Source organism: Pinus tabuliformis, chromosome 8, assembly GCF_031772625.1.
Source record: "Pinus tabuliformis cultivar Carrire ecotype Pingquan chromosome 8, CPIR1, whole genome shotgun sequence".
Classification (NCBI taxonomy): Eukaryota; Viridiplantae; Streptophyta; class Pinopsida; order Pinales; family Pinaceae; genus Pinus; species Pinus tabuliformis.
In genome coordinates, this window is record NC_142294.1 from 1,313,421,767 (window position 1) to 1,313,444,788 (window position 23,022).

Sequence of the window (23,022 nt, forward strand, 5' to 3'; positions counted from 1 at the left end):
TGGTCAGCAATCAAAGAGCAAAGACAAAGGGAAGCAAAGGATGCATGAGGAGGTCCCTACTAAAGGGAAAGATAGGGATTTTGTTTTGATTGAGGAGGATGTCACTGATTTGGGCTCTCAAAACTCAAAACTCAAAGACATGATTGTTAAAGAGAAGGAGGCTGAAATACAAGCCTTATCTCTTGATCTTGAGAGAGCCAAATGGATCATCAATTTTCTTGAACAGGAAAACAAGAAGCTGATAGATAAACAAACTATTATGGAGCTACAAATGACTAAGGAGAATAGACAAATGGAAAAGAAGAGAAAGATCAAGATGACCTCCCTTGAGCAAGAAATTGAGGATGACCGGGAATCATGGTTGGAGAAAGAAAACATTCACCTGAAAAAGATGCTTGAGAAAGCCAACAAAGAGAAGAAAATGTTGTTCCGTATGGCTTATCACTACCTAACCCGGAACAAAATTTGCAAAACAAGGGTGAAGAGGTTAAAGGCTAAGTTAAAAAGAGCTTTGAGGAGAAGAAAAGAGAAAGATAAGCTCAAGATTTTGGCTGAAGCATCATTGGCCCGGCAAGGCACCTAACAAGGATCTCTCATGCCAAATTTCAAGAAATTTGGAGCATTTTTTGTCATTTTTGAAATTTTTAATGCAAAAAACAGGTTTTTTCAGTAGGTGGCACAACGTTTTTGTTGGGGGAATCCATTTGCAAAAAAAAATTATATTTTTGGAATCAGCAGGGAAAAATATGCATGCTCAGAAATGGCCGCGAATTTTGGACAAGTTCTAGGTCTCCAAAAGGGAAAAAAACACCCAAAAAGTGCCCTCTCGACCACTTTTTTGCCACACAGGAAGCAGTCTTGGGAGATTCAATTTTTGGAGAGGTAAATGGACTCCAAATTCAGAAATTCAAGTTGTTCCAGAAAGTAGACTCACCAAGATTTCTAATGAGCTATCCTGCACTTGATTTGGACTTTGGGAAGCCTTCCAAAAGTGGCCTAGAAAAAGTGTTGCGCATAGGATCAGTGGCGCTGCGCATAGGAGGAATTTTTCCAGTTTTGCCTGTTTTTCCAGATTTTGCCTAGTTTTCTCTATAGTTGACTTTTTCTTGCCCTCTTGGTGAAATTATCATGGTGAATGATGTAATTTGATGTAATTATGGATGTAAAACACTTAATAGGGTAGATACATCAAGTCAAAGGTGGTTTTGAACTGAATGAATTGGTTTCCTTGGTTTTAGAGGCAAGTTGTTCCACTGCCTATATTCCTGTTCTTAGTTTAGATATGGTTGAAACCACCCCTTTTCTCATGGATTCAACCCTGATAGCTAGCTTGAGTAGTTTCCTTGCCTATATCATGTACTTTTTGATTCATTTGTAAAGGTTGGACTTTGGCAGAAGTGTTGGACTCACTGAACATTTTGTATCAGCAGTTGGCAAGGAATAAAACTAGGTTTCACAGCTATTTTTGTGGGATTCTTGTGATAGTGAGTTTTGTGTATTTTTTCTTCTTTGTAATGAGTTTTTTCTAATGTTTATATGTATCCACATCTCTCTCTTTCTTCTAATTTAAATGAATCAAGGTGAATAGACAGAATACACTAGATTTACAGTTCTTTGTCTTGGGATTTCATTTAGTTTTCAATTTTTTCACTGTTTGAAGAGGATTCATAGCTTCTTATGCCCTCCTCAACTCCTCAACTATCTTGCTTTACCATCTCAATCCTTTGCTAGTACATAAGCTCTTGTCTACCCTGCCCCATAGGACATGACTGTATTTCTGAGTTGATTTCTCGGATCCAAGCTGCCTTCTCCAATTGATCCAACAACCAACCATCAAAATCAAACAAAATCCTCTGACCTAATATACCTAGCCTAAAATCAGCATTTACTTTTTGTCATCTCAAGCCCTAGTTATCATATTCTAATTAAGATTGACAAGGAGAGAACCCTCTCCCAGCCTGGTAGGGCTAGCTACCAGGGTAAGCGTGGTTTGATGTTATCCTAGACCTACCTTCCTTTAGCCTGAGGTAGATTTAGGCACTAACATAGTGGTGACCATACTGGGGAAGAACTGAAAAATATTACCCTAGTACTTTTAAAACAGTTCTAGACTTTTTGATGATAGGTTTAGAATTCATTAGGCTGAAAATATTGTAATGTTCATTTGAATTTTGGGGAAAAATTGAACACACTGGCTTCAAGAAGATACACCAGGGCCAATCCTGATCCTAATCCACCTCCCGTATTTGAAAATCATAATCTCATTCCAATAATACTCAGGCAAGAAAGTTCATTGAGTCCAAGACCAATTTTTAGATCTCATTCATGCCCCGTCGTATTTCAATATCTTGAAGATCTCCCATTCAATGAACACTTTGATATATCATTGTTTGAAACTAAATCTAAAAGTGCAATTGGTGATATTGTTTTAAATCGGTAATTTGTCCAATATCTTGAAACTGAAAGAGTGAATAGATCAATTGATGCTTATATTTTGAATCTTAAAACCTCTATTATGGCTACCAATATTCTCAATCTCCTATTATCAACATCTCCTACTCTTGGTTCATCTACTGTCTTGTCTAGTTCTGAGGTTCATTCTCAACCTCAGTTTGTTCCTACCCTTCCTGTGCAACCTACCATATATGATCAAAGATTTGCCATCTCTTCCCCTCCTTCAACACCTCAAACATCTATCATCTCTTCTCCTCCTTTGACACCTCATACACCTATCATCTCTTCTCCTCCTTCAACACCTCAAACATCTATCATCTCTTCTCCAAGGCCAGTTTCCAATCCACCTCGAGCAATGGCTGCCAGATATGCACCTCTCGTTTTGCCACAGAACTTGGATGCTATGCCTGCTGATTACCAAAGTAAAATACCATTGTTTGATGCTACCCAAGGTATCACAGCGCAGCAGCATGTTGACAGGATGAACGACTTCTTTGATCTTCATGAGATAGATGAAGAGAATGTGACCATGTGATTATTTGTGCAAAGTTTTGGAGGTGAGGTGCGAAAGTGGTTCAGAGCACTTCCCATGGGGACTATCAATACATTGCCAGTTCTTCATAGACAATTTCTGGATCATTGGGAGGTAAAGAAAAATCCACTCCAAATTCTTTCCGAGTATGAAAATATAAAGAGGAATGTTGGTGAAAGTGTTCAGGATTATTGTGTAAGATTCAATATTGTCTATAATGCTATTCCAACTGATATCAAGCCACCGATGGGGCTGGCTTTGATAAAATTCCCCGATGGTTTTGATCCTGACATGGCATACCAATTGAGAGAATGAGATCCTGCTACATTGGAGGATATGCAGAAAATTGCAGTGAGTGTGGAGGCAAATCTGCTAGCTAAGAGAGCTAGGACGAAGACCGAGAAGAAAGTGACCATAAAGGAAGAAGCTTCTTCCTTGGATCATTTGCTTCGTAAAATTGAGAAAATGTTTGATAGATTCACCATTGTAGATAAGCCAGAGACACCAATCAGAAATCCAAATTTCCGTGGTCAGCAGCAACCACAGTTTAGGATTAAACAGCAAGAGCAAAGAGCACAAGATCAATCAGCACAGCAGCAAGTCAAAACACCTCTACAGCAGAACTATGTGCATGGCCCGGAATCAGAAGATGATGAGAATCCAGTAGGAGAGGAGAATCTCCTTTTTACAGCAGATGGTTTTCCTATCTATATCACGGAGGATGAGGAATATTCAGAAAGCCCAAATATACAAAAACATGAGGATTTTATACTAGCCAATGAAACAGTCCTAGAAGAAGATTCAGATGAATATCAGAGGGGATATATGAATGCACTGACAGTGCAGAAAATACAGTGTTCACTCAGGAGCAGGGATGTACCCATCAATTTGATTCAAAAGCGGAAGGAAGCAACACAACCAAAGAATGATTCTCCAGCAAAGTACAATCTACAAATGAGAAGACAAATCAGCCAAGTACAACTAAGGAAAAGTCTGAAAAGAAGGATTCTCTAGACAAAGAGGTAGATGAAACTACAGCCTTTAGCTTAGAGAATGAGATTTCAAGTTAAAAGTGTCGATACCTCTGACTGAATTAATGAAGAAAAACAGTTATAAAAGTCAAGTGTTAAAGATTTTGAATGTAGATCCCTTGTCTAATATGTCTAATATTGAAGATGGCCAACCTGAGCTTATTTTTGGTCTGGCATTAGAAGGCCAATCTGAGGATAGTGAAGTAGCCTCATTTTAAATCAACCTTAGATTGCATGATTATGTCTTGCACAATTCCATGTTGGATTCATGAGCATCTCACAACTTGATGCCAAAGGTGATTATGGAAAAATTGAGTCTCGACATCACTCGCAAATATCATGATCTTTATTTCTTTGATTCTGGTAGGGTCAAATGTATTGGTCTCATTAAGGATTTGGTTGTGACTTTAGATCAGATTCCAGCAAAAAATGTTCTCATGGATGTAGTTGTGGCCGACATTCCCCCTAGATTTGGCATGCTTTTGTTTAGGTCGTGGGGTGCAAAATTGAAAGGGACATTGCAATTAGATTTCTCCTATGCCACTATTCCCGTGTTTGGTTAGCTGAGAAAACTATATAGAGAGAAGAAGATGAATTATATGATCACAAGCAAGGAGAAACCTTTGAATCATCCAATTAACTATGTACATACAGATTTAGAATATTTTGTTCTATATTTAGATAGTGGTTTTAACGATGTAAATAGCTAGCTAGTTGAAGTGGAAGATGTTCCAGAGATAACAAAAAATTTCAGGGCAGTACTTGATCAAGAGAGACAAAGGCTTGAAAGTATCGTTGAGCAGTCTACATTCCACCAGCAACAGAAAATTGATGGACAACAGCCAAAGGTAGAAGAGCACGCAAAATTCTAGCACTTGGAGGAAGAAGCTGGTTTATGGAGTATGGATTTTGATGGAGTAGTAGGTAAGGATGGTGCTGGAATTGGGATTTGGGTACGCAACCCTGTTTTCCTACAAAATAAGGTCCCAAGAAATGTAAGAATTTGTTCATATAAATTGGCTTTCGATTGTTCTAATAACGAAGCCGAATATGAGGCACTTATTGTAGGGTTGAAGATACTCAAGAAGTTGAATGCAAAGGTAATTTCAGTTTATGGTGACTCAGAATTAGTAATCAAACAAGTCAAGGATGAATACCAAGCCAAACATCCACGAATGAGGGGTTACCGTAATGCAGTTTTAAATATTTAGAGGTTGTTTTCAGATTATACCTTGGCATGTGTCCCTCGTACACAAAATGTTATTGCAGATTCTCTTGCTACAGCTGCAAGTAACTTAAAGATCCCAATGAATTCAAACAATAAGTTTGAAATTCATGTGAAGCATTGCCCAGTTGTCCCTGATAATCTAAGATATTGGCAAGTGTTTCAAGATGACAAAGAAATTGATGATTTTCTGCAAAATGAAGGCCAGTATAAAGATACTTCCATAGATGTTGAGCAAGATGATGGTGAACCAGAAATAGAGGTAAATCAGATGGAAGTCTTACAGTTGAAAGATAATTTCATCCCTAAAGGCCTTATACCTTTAGAGGAATTATTTGATCAAGATGATGTAGCCTGAAAGCCAAGCTTAGTGCTGACTGAGAAGGGTGTTGAAGATGTAAATATTGGAACAACAGAAAATCCAAAGATGGTGAAGTTGTCAAAGGCATTACCTCCTCAGGTAAAAGCTAAATACATTAGTTTATTGTCTTCATTTTCTGATGTATTTGCCTGGGACTATACAGATTTAAAGGAGTACAACAAAAGTATAATTCAGCATATCATTCCAATTAAGCCAAATCAGAAGCCATTTCACCAAAAGTTGAGAAGGATAAATCCGAAGTTGCTGCCATCAATAGAAAAGGAGGTAAATCGATTGTACAAGGCTGGTATAATTGTTTCGATCATATTTTCAGATTGGATCTCCAATTTGGTTCCTGTGAGGAAGAAGACAGGTGAGATCAGATTGTGCATAGATTTCAGAAATTTGAATAAAGTGTCATTGAAAGATAACTACCCATTGCCAAAAATGGACCACATTCTCCAGAGAGTAGTTGGAGCATCTCGTATGTCACTGCTCGATGGATATTCCGGCTACAATCAAATTTTGGTCCATGAAGATGACAGGGACAAGACAACATTCACCACTCCTTGGGGGACATTCCACTATGCCAAGATGTCGTTCGGTTTAAAGAATGTTGGAGAAACATTTCAGCGTGCCATGGACATCGCCTTCGCAAATGAAAAAGATGTGTTTTTAGTAGTGTATCTTGATGATTTGTCTATATTTTCAAATTCAGATGAAGAGCATCTTTACCATCTGAAAATTGTTTTTCAACATTGCAGAAAATATGGAATATCACTCAATCCCAAAAAGAGCTTGTTTTCAATGGATGAGGGAAAGCTTCTCGGCCACATAATATCAAAGGAAGGAATCCACATTGATCCTGCTAGAGTGGAAGCTATACAGAAGATATATTTTCCTCATAATAAGAAAGAGATCCAAGCATTTAACGGTAAGATGAACTTCTTACGTCGTTTTGTGCCTAATCTAGCTGAACACTTGAGGGAAATTACAAATATGTTGAAGAAGGATAGTGTGGTCAAGTGGACTAAGGAAGCTATGAAGTCTTTTAACCTGGTAAATTTGGCTCTTTCTTCAGCTTCGATTTTAATCAGTTCGGATTATTCACAAGATTTCATATTATTTTCATTCACTTTTGAACATACTATGGCAGCATTTCTAATGCAAAAAAGAGATCAGCTAAAAAAACCAATTGCCTTTTTCAGTACGACAATAAGAGATGCAGCCTTGAAATATAACATCATTGAGAAGCAAGCTTTTGCCTTGGTGAAAGCTTTGAAAGATTTCAGGGTATATATTCTGCACTCTCATATCCTTGCTTACGTCCCTAACGCAGTAGTCAAAGATGTCTTGGTATAAACAGATCCGGAAGGAAGGTGGGGAAAATGGATCGTAGCATTGCTAGAATATGACTTGGAGATAAAGCCAACAAAGCTAATCAAGGGACAGGGTCTAGCAAAGTTAATGACCGAGTCCAATTTACATGCATTGGACATAAATTTGATTGCAGCCATGTCTAAAGAAGACGAAGATAGCTCGTTGATTCAAGTATCTGAAATTTTTATCCATTCTCCTTGGTATTTAGATATTGTATACGTGCTTTAGCACCTTTCCCCGCCATCGGGGATGGCTAAAAATAAAGGTAGAACTCTAAAACTTAAGGCTGCTAGATTTTGTATTTTGAATAATGCACTTTATTGGAAGGATCCTGGAGGCATTTTGTTAAATTTCTTTACCGAAGAGGAAGCACAATAGGTCATGAGTGATTTCCATAAGGGAGACTGTGGAGGTCACTTATTTTGGAAGATGATGGCTAACAAAATTTTGAGAGCAGGGTACTATTGGCCTACCTTGTTTGCTGATGTTTATAAAACTGTCACAAGCTGTCATGAATGCTAGATTTTTTAGGGAAGAAGAAAGTTGCAGCCTCTACCTCTCAAGCCAGTTGAAGTTAGTGCACCATTTCAGCAATGGGGCCTAGATTTTATTGGAGAGATTCATCCCACATCTTCAGCTTAGCACAAGTGGATCTTAATAGCGACAGATTATTTCACAAAGTGGATTGAGGCGATCCCCACTCGGCAGGCTACAGACTCGGTAATAATTCAATTTCTTGAAACAAATATTTTGTCACGTTTTGGCTGTCCTAACAAACTTATCACAGATAATGCAGCCACTTTCAAGTCCAAAAAGATGATTGACTTTTGCAGCGAATACAAAATTACCTTGGGACATTCTACTGAATATTATCTGAAAGGTAACAGATTGGCTGTTTCTTTAAACAAATCATTGGTCTACATCATTAAAAAGCTGCTGGAAACCAATAAGAAGAGCTAGCATAAAAAATCAGTTAATGCACTATGGGAAGATAGAGTAAGCCAAAAGAAGTCATTAGGAATGTCTGTGTTCGAGATTGTATATGGTATTGACACAATGTTCTCGACATCTCTCGCAGTCTCGATTGTTAAACTTCTACAGGAAGCTGGCAACGCGGAAGATCATTTTCAGCGGAGAATAAGCCAAATGATCCATTTACAGATGAGAGAGGAAGTTTTTTAGAATACCTTCAGGATGCAAGAGAGAATTAAAAAGATTTATGATCGGAAGGCAAAGGTAGACAAATTTTAGATTGAAGACATAGTGCTAAGGTGGGATGTTAGAAATGAGGATAAAGGCAAGCACAACAAGTTTGAGAACCTGTGGAAGGGGCCATATAGAATTGCTGCATATAGAGGGAAAAATGCTTTTCTACTTAAAGAAATGAATGGGGAAGATTGTCCAGGAGGGCTGGTAAATGGTTGACTTCTGAAACGTTACTATCTCTGAGAAGTTTTCTACTATCACATTTATCATTGTACATACCATTTTTTTTCTTTCATTGCAAAGTTTGCACTGTCAGCATTCATTTAGCTTGGGGCCTGAAGTGAAGGCTATAAAGCTGAATGTCTGGTTTCATTTTTTGATTATTTAGTGTCAATTGTTTGCGCTAGTCCCAGTTGAGTCAATTTAGTTATGAGTCTTGAGTCAAGGTTTTTATTTTGGTGTTTTGAAGTTATTCACTCCATATTGCCCAATGGATGAAGGCACTTATATGATTTTCCAGAGATCTGTGGTTCTTAGCACCTCCCAGGAGCTACCATCCCCATTGGAGCCAATGTTAGTGTTAGTATCTTCACACTTCCATCAGTGATCAAATTGCTCTTTTTTCATGCATATTAGTTGTCCCATCTGATCAGCTACATTCCATTAGGTCATGGATCAACTGATGGTAGTGGTTTCATGTCAATTTCCCTCATGACATTCACCTGCTGACCTGTTTACATATTTTTTTTAGTCATTTACTATCATCTTATTTCATTTCAATTATAAAAATTAGTTTTAGGGTTTGCCCTCACTAGGTCTTAGGGTTTTTCATCATGGTCATCCTATTTGAATAAAAATGTCAACAGGCACATGAGGAGGATAAATAAGTTCATAAAATCATAAATTTACTTATGTTATGCTCAATATATATATATATATATATATATATATATATATATATATATATTTACCTCAAAAGTCTCTTTTGGGGTTAAAATAGAGTTTTTCTGTTATTGTACAAATTTCATGTAATTTCAATGTTTCTATATGTAATACGTGTTCCAATAGCTGTTCCTGGTGACTTGGTGACAAATTCAACTCCTGCCATTACAAAAAAAAAAAAATCAATGTAAAATCACACCTGCAAACAAAAAGAAAAGTCAAAATGTAAGTGAAACAGGGCATTTGTGAAAAAGCTAGCAAAACATTAGAAAAGTGGGTATGGTTAATGAAAAATTAAAAGAGAGGGATATAAAAGCCAATTCATTTGTTTGAGTCTTCATTGTTGCAATTGAAAGAGCCAAAAGCATAAAAATCATGTTTTTGAAAAAAGAGGGCAAAAACAGATGAAAAATCCCAAAATCTTGTTGGCGCTACACACCTGTTACAAGTTTTCCACTGCATTTTGGTCTGGCGCTGCACACCTACATGGCATTGCACACCTGTTTCTTGGCGCTGCGCACCTGTCCACTGAGCTCCAAAATGATTCGAGCCACCCAAATTCACTTCAAATTTATTAATTGGCCTCTGGTCAAGTAAGTAAAGCTTCTCATCTAGTTTAGCAAGGGTTTTTCATTAGTTGTGGTGATTTTCATGTCTCAAAAAACTAAACCCTAGCTATCCTCCAAACTGTCTCATAGATTTGCAAAGGGTACTTGTTTTCTGTTGTTTCTATTCCCTTAAATTATTTTCCCTAAACCTTATTCCCTTAAACTATTTTCCCTAAACCCCATTCCCTTAATCTATTTTCACTAAACTCTAAGCCTCCACATATAAACCCTTCTACATATTATTCCCAAACCCTAGCCCTATACCCTGTTCCCAAACCCTAATTCCCACATGTTATTCCTTCACTACATTCAATTCATTATCGAACCCCTCATTTCACATTCATACTACCATTCACTCCACTCATTCCCTAAAAGAAACCCTTTCACCTCATATTTCAAAATCTCTTCATACTCATCTACTTTCACCCCAAATTCATAAGCATGGAGACAGATTCAGACTATGAGAGGGAAGAGGAAACTCTCAGTGATTCTTCTAGAGAAGCTCATGTACCAAGAAAGCCACACAAAGGGGGAAAATCATCTAGGAGGACCCCACTACTCTCACAGAATTACTTGCTTGCACTCTTGTTGTAACTTGCTTCAAACATCAGTCTTGTTATCAGTTTTATGAAATGGTAGAGAGGGTGAAATATCATCATGAGCTTGCTAGGTTGTTTGTTCTTCATCTTCACAATGGCCAGGTGAACCTCGCTGGTGTCTCTTTCATCTTGACACCTGAAACTATTACAACAGTAGCAGGCATCCCTAATGTAGATGAACAATGGAATAAGGGGCAACATGTGGGCAGAGAGATTTATGAGCCTTACATGAAGGCTGGATATCACAGGCAAATCAGCAGGGTTTTTCCTTTCAAATACTTGCAGAACATTTATGCTCCTCTGATGAAACTCATCATCAAGTATTTCACCTGTGAAGGAAGCTTTTCCTGCCTATATACATATCATGTCAGATTGTTGATGCACTTCACAAGAGTGAGGATGATGAACCTTCCATAATTTATATGCAAGAATATTGAGAATATGGCTCTCTATGTGCAAAGGAAACCTTTTCCTCAGCAATTCAACAACATTTACGACTTCTCCCTAATTAAAATTGTTGTCTTGCATCAGCTAAGCTTGCTGAACATACCATGGGATACCTTCATTGCCCATGAGATTTTCAAAGGCCCTCAGGTGATTCCATCAGTGCCTCAAGAGGAAGGAGGGCCATCAGGACAACCAAGTGTTCATGAGACTGAAACTACAGATGTGCTAGTATTTGTCACCTATGAGAGAGACACCAAGAGGCTTTTTGCTGCTTCTAGGTGAGTACTATCTTCACTAGGGGTGGAAGGGGTCTCGTTTTCTTCATTAGACCACAGGCAAATGTTACCTTCACTGGCGGTGAAAGGGGCTTTTCCTTCTTCTCCAGCTATATAGGTTGGTAAACAATCAAAGAGCAAAGACAAAGGGAAGCAAAGGATGCATGAGGAGGTCCCTACTAAAGGGAAAGATAGGGATTTTGTTTTGATTGAGGAGGATGTCACTGATTTGGGCTCTAAAAGCTCAAAACTCAAACACATGATTATCAAAGAGAAGGAGGTTGAAATACAAGCCTTATCTCTTGATCTTGAGAGAGCCAAATGGATCATCAATTTTCTTGAACAGGAAAAAAAGTATCTGATAGATAAACAAACTATTATGGAGCTGCAAATGATTAGGGAGAATAGACAAATGGCAAAGAAGAGAAAGATCAAGATGACCTCCCTTGAGAAAGAAATTGAGGATGACCGGGAATCATGGTTGGAGAGGGAAAACATTCACCTAGAAAAGATGCTTGAGAAAGCCAACAAAGAGAAGAAAATGTTGCACCATATGGCTTATCACTACCTAACCCGGAACAAAATTTGCAAAACAAGGATGAAGAGGTTAAAGGTTAAGCTAAAAAGAGCTTTAAGGAGCAAAAAAGAGCAATCTAAGCTCAAGATTTTGGTTGAAGCATCATTGGCCCAGCAAAGCACCTAACAAGGATCACTCATGCCAAATTTCAAGAAATTTGGAGCATTTTTTTGTCATTTTTGAAATTTTTAATGCAAAAAATAGGTTTTTTCAGCAGATGGCGCTGTGCTTTTGTTGGGGCAATCCATTAGCAAAAAATTTTATATTTTTGGAATCAGCAGGGAAAACTATGCATGCTCAGAAATCGCTGAGAATTTTGGACAAGTTCTAGGTCTCCAAAATGGCAAAAACACCCAAAAAGTGCCCTCTTTGCCACTTTTTTGCCACACAAGAAGCAGTCTTAGGAGATTCAATTTTTGTAGGGGTAAATTGACTCAAAATTTAGAAATTCAAGTTGTTCCAAAAATTAGACTCGCCAAGTTTTCCAATGAGCTATCGTGCACTTGATTTGGACTTCGGGAAGCCTTCCAAAAGTGGCCTAGAAAAAGCATTGCGCATAGGATCAGTGGCGCTGCACATAGGAGGAATTTTGCCAGTTTTGCCTGTTTTTCCAGATTTCGCCTAGTTTTCTCTGCAGTTGACTTTTTCTTGCCCTCTTGGTGAAATTATCATGGTGAATGATGTAATTTGATGTAATTATGGATTTAAAACACTTAATAGGGTAGATACATCAAGTCAAAGGTGGTTTTGAACTGAATGAATTGGTTTCCTTGGTTTTAGAGGCAAGTTGTTCCACTACCTATATTCCTGTTCTTAGTTTAGATATGGTTGAAACCACCCCTTTTCTCATGGATTCGACCCTGATAGCTAGCTTGAGTAGTTTTCTTGCCTATATCATGTAATTTTTTATTCATTTGTAAAGGTTGGACTTTGGCAGAAGTGTTGGACTCACTGAAAATTTTGTATTGGCAGTTGGCAAGGAATAAAACCAGGTTTCACAGCGATTTTTGTGGGATTCTTGTGATAGTGAGTTTTGTGTATTGTTTCTTCTTTGTAATGATTTTTTCTAATGTTTATATGTATCCACATCTCTCTCTTTCTTCTAACTAAATGAATCAAGGTGAATAGACAGAATACACTAGATTTATAGTGCGTTGTCCTTGGAGTTCATTTATTTTTCAATGTTTTCACTGTTTGAATAAGATTCATAGCTTCATATGCCCTCCTAAAATCAACATTTACTTTCAGTCATCTCAAGCCCTAGTTTCCATATTTTAATTGAGATGGACAAGGAGAGAGCCCTCTCCAAACCTAGTAGGGCTAGCTACCAGGTTAAGCGTAGTTTAATGTTACCCTAGACCTGCCTTCCTTCAGCCTGAGGTAGATTTAGGCACTAACATGCTCAATATGGTATTTTTTCAAATTCTGCTTTCAGATAAGTGATGAAATTGGACCTTTGGCTATTGTGTACTGATATGAATAAAATAAATTCTTGCTTTCTTCCCCAATCTCGGCGGTTTTGGATTTTTAGCTTTTGATTGTCTGATTTATCTACTATATTTTTTTCTCCATTGCACTGGAAATCAAATATGATGTTTTACAAGGAGCATTTCCAACCCATGATGGAAGAATATGGGTGAGCATGAATGGAACAAGTGATATACTAGAAATGAAAATGCAAAATTAATTACTAGAATAAGGAAATGTCTCATTCGACACCTCCACCATGGTATTCTACGAAACCTCCACCATGGTGTTCATACGACACCTCCACCATGGTATTCCATTCATTTATCTGGCACTTTATTTCATTCATCTCATCTCAGTTCCCCATTTTCCCTTTTCACATACAAAACAAAACACACATGTTTTATACAACTCACAAGGGAAATTGTCAATCTTGGGGAGTTGTCATTATCATTGGCCATCTCAGGAAAATTAGCAGGAAACTCATTTAAAGTTAAAGGTTGATTTCTCATGGAGGTTAGAGACTCATAAAACTTCTAAGGAACTACATCAATACAAGTTTCCATGGCAACCATTATTTCTTAATCTATCCTGTAGTATTGAAATACAAGCTTATAATGATTGATAAGTTTCCTACCAAGTGCATGAGTTTCACCTCCCACCACCTGCATTGTTTTTTCACTGCATTGATTTTGGGTTCTAATTTCTAACCCCCTCTAGATTACAAAGAGAGAGCTTACTTTGTATCATATTACTTTCTTCTGCAGATGAAAATTGCTTCACAAATGGGTAAATGGATCAAATAATCCCCTGCACTCCTGGAATGCCCCAATTGCATATAAAAGATCTGCCCGAATGATTGCAACTCATAGACTCCTCCAATTACATGTTTCATTTTCTCAGAAGTGCAGTGCATGCCACCCTAGAAGCCCAATTTGCAATTCTTAATACCTTTTATGAGCTTGATGGTCCTATAGTTGATGCACTCTAGACCAGACTTCTTGCCTTGTATATGATTGGCCCTCTTGTTTTGCAAGTTTCCTGCTTGTTGTTGCCAGATAGGGTTTTTGTGTAGGAAATGTCTCATTCGACACCTCCACCATGGTATTCCATTCGTTTATCTAGCATTTTCTTGCACTCATCTCATCTCGGCTCCCTTTTTCCCTTTTCACATAGAAAACATAACACCTAGGATTTACACAACTCACAAGAGAAATTGTCCAATCTTGGGGACTTGTCATTGTCATTGGCCATCTCAGGAAAATTAGCATGCAACTTATTTAAAGATAAATGTTGATTTCTCGTGGAGGTTAGAGACTCAGACAACTTCTAGGGAACTACATCATTACAAGTTTCCATGGCAACCCTTATTTCTTCATCTATCCTGTAGTATTGAAATAAAAGCTTATGATGATTGATAAGTTTCCTATCAAGTGCATGAGTTTGACCTCCCACCACCTGCAAAGTGGGGTTTTGTTTAGAAACATCCTTAGAAGTTGATGCTTGAAGAAAGGCAGGAATTGTTATTTCTTGGTATTACATTCTAGTAGGTGTTTGTGTGCCATAGTTTATATGAATGAGGTCCTTCAAATATTGTTTGTTAGAGGTTAATGTTTGTACATGGATTGTCTATTGCAGTAGTTTCTGTACCAGATTTTGCAAGGATTGAAATATATACACTCCGCAAATGTCCTTCATAGGGACTTGAAGCCCATCAATCTTCCACTGAATGAAAATTTTGATATGAAGATATGTGATTTTGGTCTGGCTCAGATTACTTCTTAAACCTATTTCATGACCGAATATGTGGTTACCAGATGATATAGAGCTCCAGAATTTTTGTTGAATTCATCAGATTATAGTGTAGCCATTGATGTCGGGTCAATAGGTTGTATTTTCATGGAATTGATGAAGAGACGACCCTTATTCCCTCGAAGGGATCATGTGCATCAGTTGCGTTTATTGATAGATGTAAAGGATATAGCTTGTAATAATTTCCTACTGCGGCTTGTGCTATCTAATGGTTGTATGCTCTTAAGCCTATTGAACTTTGAGCCACTCTTCTTGTTCATATCTTGTCTCTGGTTAAAGGAAATAGAGACATTTTACAGTTTTGGTTGAATGGTTGAAGATATGGCGATAATTTAAATATAATTCCAGTGTGATGAGGAAGAATTTATTGTCTTTGCAGTTGATTGGCATGACAACTGAGGCTAACCTTGGATTTGTTCAGAGTGATAATGCTAGAAGATTTACTCGGCAACTGCCACAATATAGAAGGCAGTAATTTACTCAAAAATTCCCTCATGTGCATGCATTAGTAATTTATCTTTATGAAATAATGTTGACATTTGATCCAAATCAAAGGATCAGAGGTGCACAACATTACCTCTTTTCCTCGTTGACTGGTTGTTTATGGTTGATTTCTCATGAAGGTTAGAGACTCAGACATATTCTAGGGAACTACATCAATACAAGTTTCCATGGCAACCCTTCTTTCCTCATCTGTCCTGTAGTATTGAAATACAAGATTATAATGATTGATAAGTTTCCTATCAAGTGCATGAGTTTGGCCTCCCACCACCCGCAAAGTGGGGTTTTGTTTAGAAACATCCTTAGAAGTTGATGCTTGAAAAAAGGCAGGAATTGTTGTTTCTTGGTATTACGTTCTAGTATGCATTTTTGTGCCATAGTTTATATGAATGAGGTCCTTCAAATATTTTTTGTTAGAGGCTAATGTTTGCATGTGGATTGTCTATTGTAGTACTTTTTGTATCAGATTTGTGAGGATTGAAATATATACATTCTGCAAATGTCCTTCATAGGGACTTGAAGCCCAACAATCGTGTACAGAATGCAAATTGTGATATGAAGATATGTGATTTTGGTCTGGCTCGAATTACTTCTGAAACTGATTTCATGATCGAATATGTGGTTACTAGATGGTATAGAGCTCCATAATTGCTCCTATTTCATAAGATTATACTGCAGCCATTGATGTCTAGTGAATATGTTGTATTTTCATGGAATTGATGAATAGACAACCCTTATTCCTTGGAAGGGATCATGTGCATCAATTGCATTTAATGATAGAGGTAAAGGCCACAGCTTGTAATATTTTCCTACTGCGGCTTGCCCTGTATAATGGTTTTATGCTTTTAAGCCTATAGATGTTTGAGCTACGCTTCTTGTTCATATCTTGTCTCTGGTTAAAGGACATAGAGGCATTTTATAGTTTTTGTTGAATGGTTGAAGATATGGCTATAATTTAAATATAATGTTAGTGTGGTGAGAAAGCATTTATGGTCTTTGCAGTTAATTGGCACGCCAACTGAGGCTAACCTTGGATTTGTTCAGAGTGATAATGCTAGAATATTTATTCGGCAACTGCCATAGTATCCAAGGCAGTCATTTACTCAAAAATCCCCTCATGTGCATGCATTAGAAATTCATCTTTGTGAAAGAATGTTGACATTTGATCCAAATCAGATGATCACGGGTGCACAACATTACCTCTTTTTCTCGTTGACTAGTCATTTCTTTATTCGTTTGCTAAAGTAGAACTTTTTAATTCATCCTTGTATAATTTCGACTAATCCTTTGTGGATTATGGTTGTTTATGGTTGATTTCTCATGGAGGTTAGAGACTCAGACAACTTCTAGGGAACTAAATCAATACAAGTTTCCATGGCAACCCTTCTTTCTTTGTCTATCATGTAGTATTGAAATACAAGCTTATAATGATTGATAAGTTTCCTATCAAGTGCATGAGTTTGACCTCCCACCACCTGCAGAGTAGGGTTTCATTCAGAAACATCCTTAGAAGTTGATGCTTGAAAAAATGTAGGAATTGTTCTTTCTTGGTTACATTCTAATATGCATTTTTGTGCCATAGTTTATATGAATGAGGTCCTTCGACTACTGTTTGTTATAGGCTAATTTTTGTACGTGGATTGTTTATTACAACACTTTCTGTATTAGATTTTGTGAGGATTGAAATATATACATTTTGAAAATGCCCTTCATAGGGACTTGAAGCCAAACAATCTTCTATTGAATGCAAATTGTGACCTAAAGATATGTGATTTTGGTCTGGCTCAGATTACTTGTGAAATTGATTTCATGATTGAATATGTGGTTACTAGATGGTATCGAGATCCAAAATTGCTCTTAAATTCATCGGATTATACTATAGCCATTGATGTATGGTTAGTAGGTTGTATTTTCATGGAATTGATGAACAAACAACCCTTATTCACTGGAAGGGATCATATGCATCAGTTGTGTTTATTGATATAGGTAGAGGCCATAGATTGTAATATTTTCCTACTCTGGCTTGCCATGTATAATGGTTGTATACTTTTAATACTATTGAAGTTTGAGCCATGCTTCTTGTTCATATCTTGTCTCTGGTTAAAGGACATAAAGACATTTTACAATTTTGGTTGAATGGTTGAAGTTATGTTTATAATTTAAATATAATGCCAGTGCGGTGAGAAAGAATTTAATGCCTTTGTAGTTGATTCGAACTCCAACTTAGGTTGACCTTGGATTTGTTCGAAGTGATAATGCTAAGAAGATTTATTGGGCAACTGCCACAGTATCCAAGGCAGTCATTTACTCAAAAATTCCCTCATGTTCATGCATTATCAATTTATCTTTGTGAAAGAATGCTGGCATTTGATCCAAATCAGAGGATCACAGGTGCACAACATTACCTCTTTTTCTCGTTGACTAGTCATTACTTTATTGGTTTGCTAAAGCAGAACTTTTTAATTCATCCTTGTATAAGTTGGAGTAATCCTTTTTGGATTATGGCTGTTTATGTCACAATATTTGACATCTAGTATCGAGATCAATTTTTGTTCCTTGTCCCACAAACAAGGGGGTATTATACACCAATTTGGTGTTTGGCTTGCTTGTGACCTTAAAATAAGAAGAAGAAAAAATTGTCCACTCAAGAAGGCCCTATTCTATAGATTTAAGTTCTACCCATTTAAATCTAAGAAACTGGTAAAAGTTTCCTAGCACATGGTAATGCAAAGCCAATTCTGACAAAAATAGATGAATATCATATTTTGATATCCTTTGCAAAAAAAATTTAGCTACTTTTTTTTTTTTATGACAATGAAAGTTGTTTGTTCTTTTGGATGGGAGTACAATTGATTTTATAGGTCCAGTTGGTTAAACAAATATGTTTTTTGTTTTTGGAATAGTGGAAGAGGCACTTCCCATCCATGCCTGGAAAATCTACATGATATTAATGATGAACCCACTTGTGCCATACCATTCAGCTTTGATTTTGAGCAGCACACCTTAACAGCGGATCAGATCAAAGAGTTGATCTATGGAGAGACTATGGTTTTTAATCCTTGGTATGCACAATAAAGTAGCATTTTGTGTTGACAATGGTTACAACTTTGAAAATTGAAATCTAGACTATGTTCTTGTTTGTAGCAGTCATAATGTTATAAATCTTTATTGAGTTTAGGGAGAAATGTAAATATGTGTATTAAAAGCACATTAGAGTCCGAGGCAAGTTGTAAGGGAGATAACGATTGAAGGGGTGTAGAGCATTTATATTGGAGTATGTCAACATGATATGTTACAACTTGGTGAGATGCATTGTGCATGTATGAGTCACAGACCTAAACACTACGATAAAACTATATTATGTTGTATTTTTCTTTATCCTCAAACTTCAAGGGGTTGTATGAAGATAATTTTTGTTAGAATATAAGTGAAGAAAAGTTAAGTATGGCAGTTTGCCACTACGTATTGTCAATATGGTATTTTGTCAAATTCTCCTTTCACATAAGTGATGAACTTAGACCTTTGGCTATTGTGTACTGATATGAATAAAATAAATTCCTACTTTCTTCCCCAATCTTGTCTGTTTTGGATTTTCAGCTTTTAATTGTTTGATTTATCTATAATAGTTTTTACTCCATTGCACTTGAAATCAAATATTATGTTTTACAACACCATTTTCGTGTCTAGCATGGTTGTGACCTTAAAATAAGAAGAAAAAAATATGTACACTCGAGAAGGCCCTATTGTATAGATTTAAGTTCTACCGATTTAAACCCATGCAACTTTTAGCAGTTGTCTCTAAGAAAACACCCGTTTAAATTATACCATTTAAATCGAGGCCAAAAGCTAGCACATGAGCACAGTTTCCCAGCACTGGTAATGTAGATCCAATTCTAACAGAGTTATATGAATATCTTCTTTTGATATCCTTTGAAGAAAAATTTTAGTTGCTATTATTTTCTATGGCAATGAAAGTTGTTTGTTCTTTTGGATGGGAGTACAACTGATTTTCTAGGTCCAATTTGTTAAAGAAATATGTTTGCTAGTTTTGGAATAGTGGAAGAGGCACTTTCCCACCCATACGTGGCAAATCTACATGATAACAGTGATGAACCCACTTGTGCCATGTCATTTAGCTTTGATCTTGAGTACCACACCTTAACAAAGGATGAGATGAAAGAGTTGATCTATAGAGAGGCTGTGGTTTTTAATCCAAGGTATGCACAATAAAGTAACATTTTGTGCTGACAGTGGTTACAACTTTGAAAATTGAACGCTGGGTTATTTTCTTATTTGTAGCAGTCATAGTGTTATAAATATTTATTGAGTTTTGGGAGCAATGTAAATATGTGTATTAAAACCACATTTGAGTCCAAGGAAAGTTGTAAGGGAGATAATGATTGAAGGGGTGTAAAGAATTTATATTGGAGTATGTCAACCTCATATGCTACAACTTGGTGGGATACATTGTGCATGTATGAGTCATAGACCTGAACGCAATGGTAAAACTGTATTATGATTATTCTTATTTATCTTAAAACTTCAAGGGGTTGTATGAAGATAATTTTTGTTAGAATGTAAGTGAAGAAAAGTTGAGTCTGGTAGTTTGCCACTATATATTCTCAATATGGTATTTTTTCAAATTCTCCTTTCAGATAAGTGATGAACTTGGACCTCTGGTTGTTGTGTACTAATATGAATAAAATAAATTCTTGCTTTCTTCCCCAATCTCGTCAGTTTTGGATTTTTAGCTTTTGATTATCTAGTTTATCGACAATATTTTTTTCTCCATTGCACTCTAAATCAAATATTATGTTTTACAAGGAGCATTTCCAACGCATGATGGAAGACTATGGGCGAGCATGAATGGAACAAGTGATATACTAGAAACGAAAATGAAAAATTAATTACTGGAATAAGAGATTAGAATTCAGCAACTTGTGCAAAAGCCAAACACATATGTAAGTGTTATTGGAAATACTTACTACGTTTCCTTTGCAACATCTCATGCAAATGCTAGTTAATCTCTCGAGAAACCTAATAGATTTGTAACTAACACACACACACCACATGTAATTTTTTAATGTCTTCAAAATGTTAAATCTCTCTTGTCTTCGTGGCTACCATAAATATGAATAGGATGTCAATCATTGTTGATGTCTATGGATTCCCAGTAAATAAAAGTTTCACTGCATCTATGCATATAAAATGACTCAAAATATCTCCTCCATCTTCATTTTGCTAATGAAATTTATTTGAAGTAAACAGTTTTCAATTTATTATTCAGTTTTTTAAATTCTCATTTTAATATAACCTTTTTCATTTCAATCTTGAAAATTTGTATGACAGTCCTTGTTATGATAATGCATATATTTTAAATATATCTCGTTAATTTTTTTTAATAAGATGTCTTTAGACATCCACTCAAAGTCCTTGTTTTGATAATACATCTATTTTAAATATATCTATTTTTTTTAATAATATGTCTTCAAATATCCATTCAATTGTGTTCCAAGTGAATTTTTCAAATGACGAGCACCTTACTATTCCAAGAATAACAACTACTACTTTATCAATTCATAGTAGAAACGTAATGATAATATTTAAACAATTTTAGCAAAATTTGATTTTTAATAATGTCTTCTAGCAAACATTCTTATGGTAGAGTTTTTTCAAATTGTCAGCACCTTGGCATTCAAATAGTAACAACTACTTTATCATTTCCAAGAATAACAACAACTACTTTATCAATTCCTAGTAGAAATGTAATCAATAAAATTTAAACGATTTTAGCAAAATTTGATTTTTATTAGAGTGTCTTCTAGCAAACATTCTTCAGGTAGAGTTTTTCAAACTGTTAGCACCTTGCTATTCAAATAGTAACAACTATTTTATCATTTTTCTGTAGAAACTTAATTTACATAGTGTACATTGAAGATAAAGAACAATGTAAACTTTGAAATGGGAACTGATATTTTTACCCATTTCGTAGAGATAGCAAAAGAATGACCAGATTTTGAAAAGGGGGATGCATAACACATATATATTTTTTTAGAGCATAGTTTTTAGCACTTTAAATTTTTTTATGTACATTACGTTTCATAATGTTAGTAATATCCATGTTGATTTAAAAAAATGTTGATTCTACATCAGACCCTTTTTTTAAAAGACCTATTTTTTGACTTTAAAATTTCTAATATATGAAATGTAAATAATTATTTTCTAAGTTTAACAAATCTTGACACTTTAAATTTTTCATGTCAATTTTTTTATTTATATATATATATATATATATATATATATATAGATATATGACAAAAAAAACATATAATGTATATATGTGTGTGTAAACCATAAAAAAAAGTTTGGCAATATATATATATATATATATATATATATATATATATATATATATATAATTAAATAACTAAAAAAAGAAAATTTTAAAAAGAATTAACAAAAAACTACCAAAACAAATAAAAAATAAACTAGATAAAAAAAAAAAAAAAGAAGCCAATAAAAATCTAAAAACTATTAAAATGATTAAAAACATTAAAAAAAAAAAAAAAATATACTCAAATTAAAAATTAAAAAAAAAAAATCTAAAAAACAATTAAAATTTAATATATATAAACTTAAAAACATTCTAAATTTAAAAAAAATATATATGATTTAAAAAAAAAAAAAACCATTAAAAAAAACATATATTTTCAATTTTTTAAAAATAAAAAACATTTAAAGCTTTAAAAAGCATATATTTACGATTAAAATTTTAAAAAATATATTTGCACGCAGCTCCATCACCGGCCAGGCGGTGGCTCTCCGATTCCGAGAATCGGATAACCACCCCAATGGGTAGTCAGGCGGTGGCTATCCGATTCTCGCAATCGAATAACCACCGCCCGACTTCCCGTGGGAGTGGCTATCCATCCGATTCTCCGAATCGGATAACCACCACCTAGCCCCGTCCACGGGCGACCAAGCGGTGGCCATCTAATTATGAGAATTAGATAGCCATTGCCCAGCCACCCCCACGGGTGGCTAGACAGTGGCTATCTGATTCTGAGAATCGGATAGCCACCCCCATGGGCAACCAGGCGATGACTATTCGATTCCGAGAATCAGATAGCCACTCCTACGGGCATCCGGGTGATGGCTATTCGATTCTCGGAATCGAATAGCCACCCCATTGGCGGTTGGGCGATGGTTATTCGATTCCGAAAATCGGATAACCACCCCCACCGGCAGTCAGGCGGTGGCTATCCGATTTTCGGAATTGGATAACCATGCCCTAACCACCCTTGAGGTGGATATCCGATTCTCATAATCGGATAGCGGAGCAGTGACTATCCAATTCCGAGAATCAGATAACCACCACCCGGCCACCCCCACAAGCGGCTAAGTGGTGGCTATCCAATTCTCGGAATCGGATAGCCACAGCCCAACCACCCATGGGAGTGGCCGAGAAGTGGCTATTCGATTCTCGGAATCAAATAGCCACTGCTCGGCTGCTCATGGGGGCGGTGGCCGATAAAATTGTTTTTTAAAATAAAAATTAAATTTTGTTTTTTTTAAATACAATAAACATATTTAACAAAATTGATA

At 36.1% G+C, this 23,022-nt stretch overlaps 1 pseudogene; it reads left to right on the forward strand.

The window, feature by feature from the left end:
- Positions 1–4,919: 4,919 nt before the first annotated feature.
- On the forward strand, positions 4,920–19,647 carry LOC149240303 (mitogen-activated protein kinase homolog D5-like; annotated as a pseudogene).
- The last annotated feature ends 3,375 nt before the right edge of the window (positions 19,648–23,022 follow it).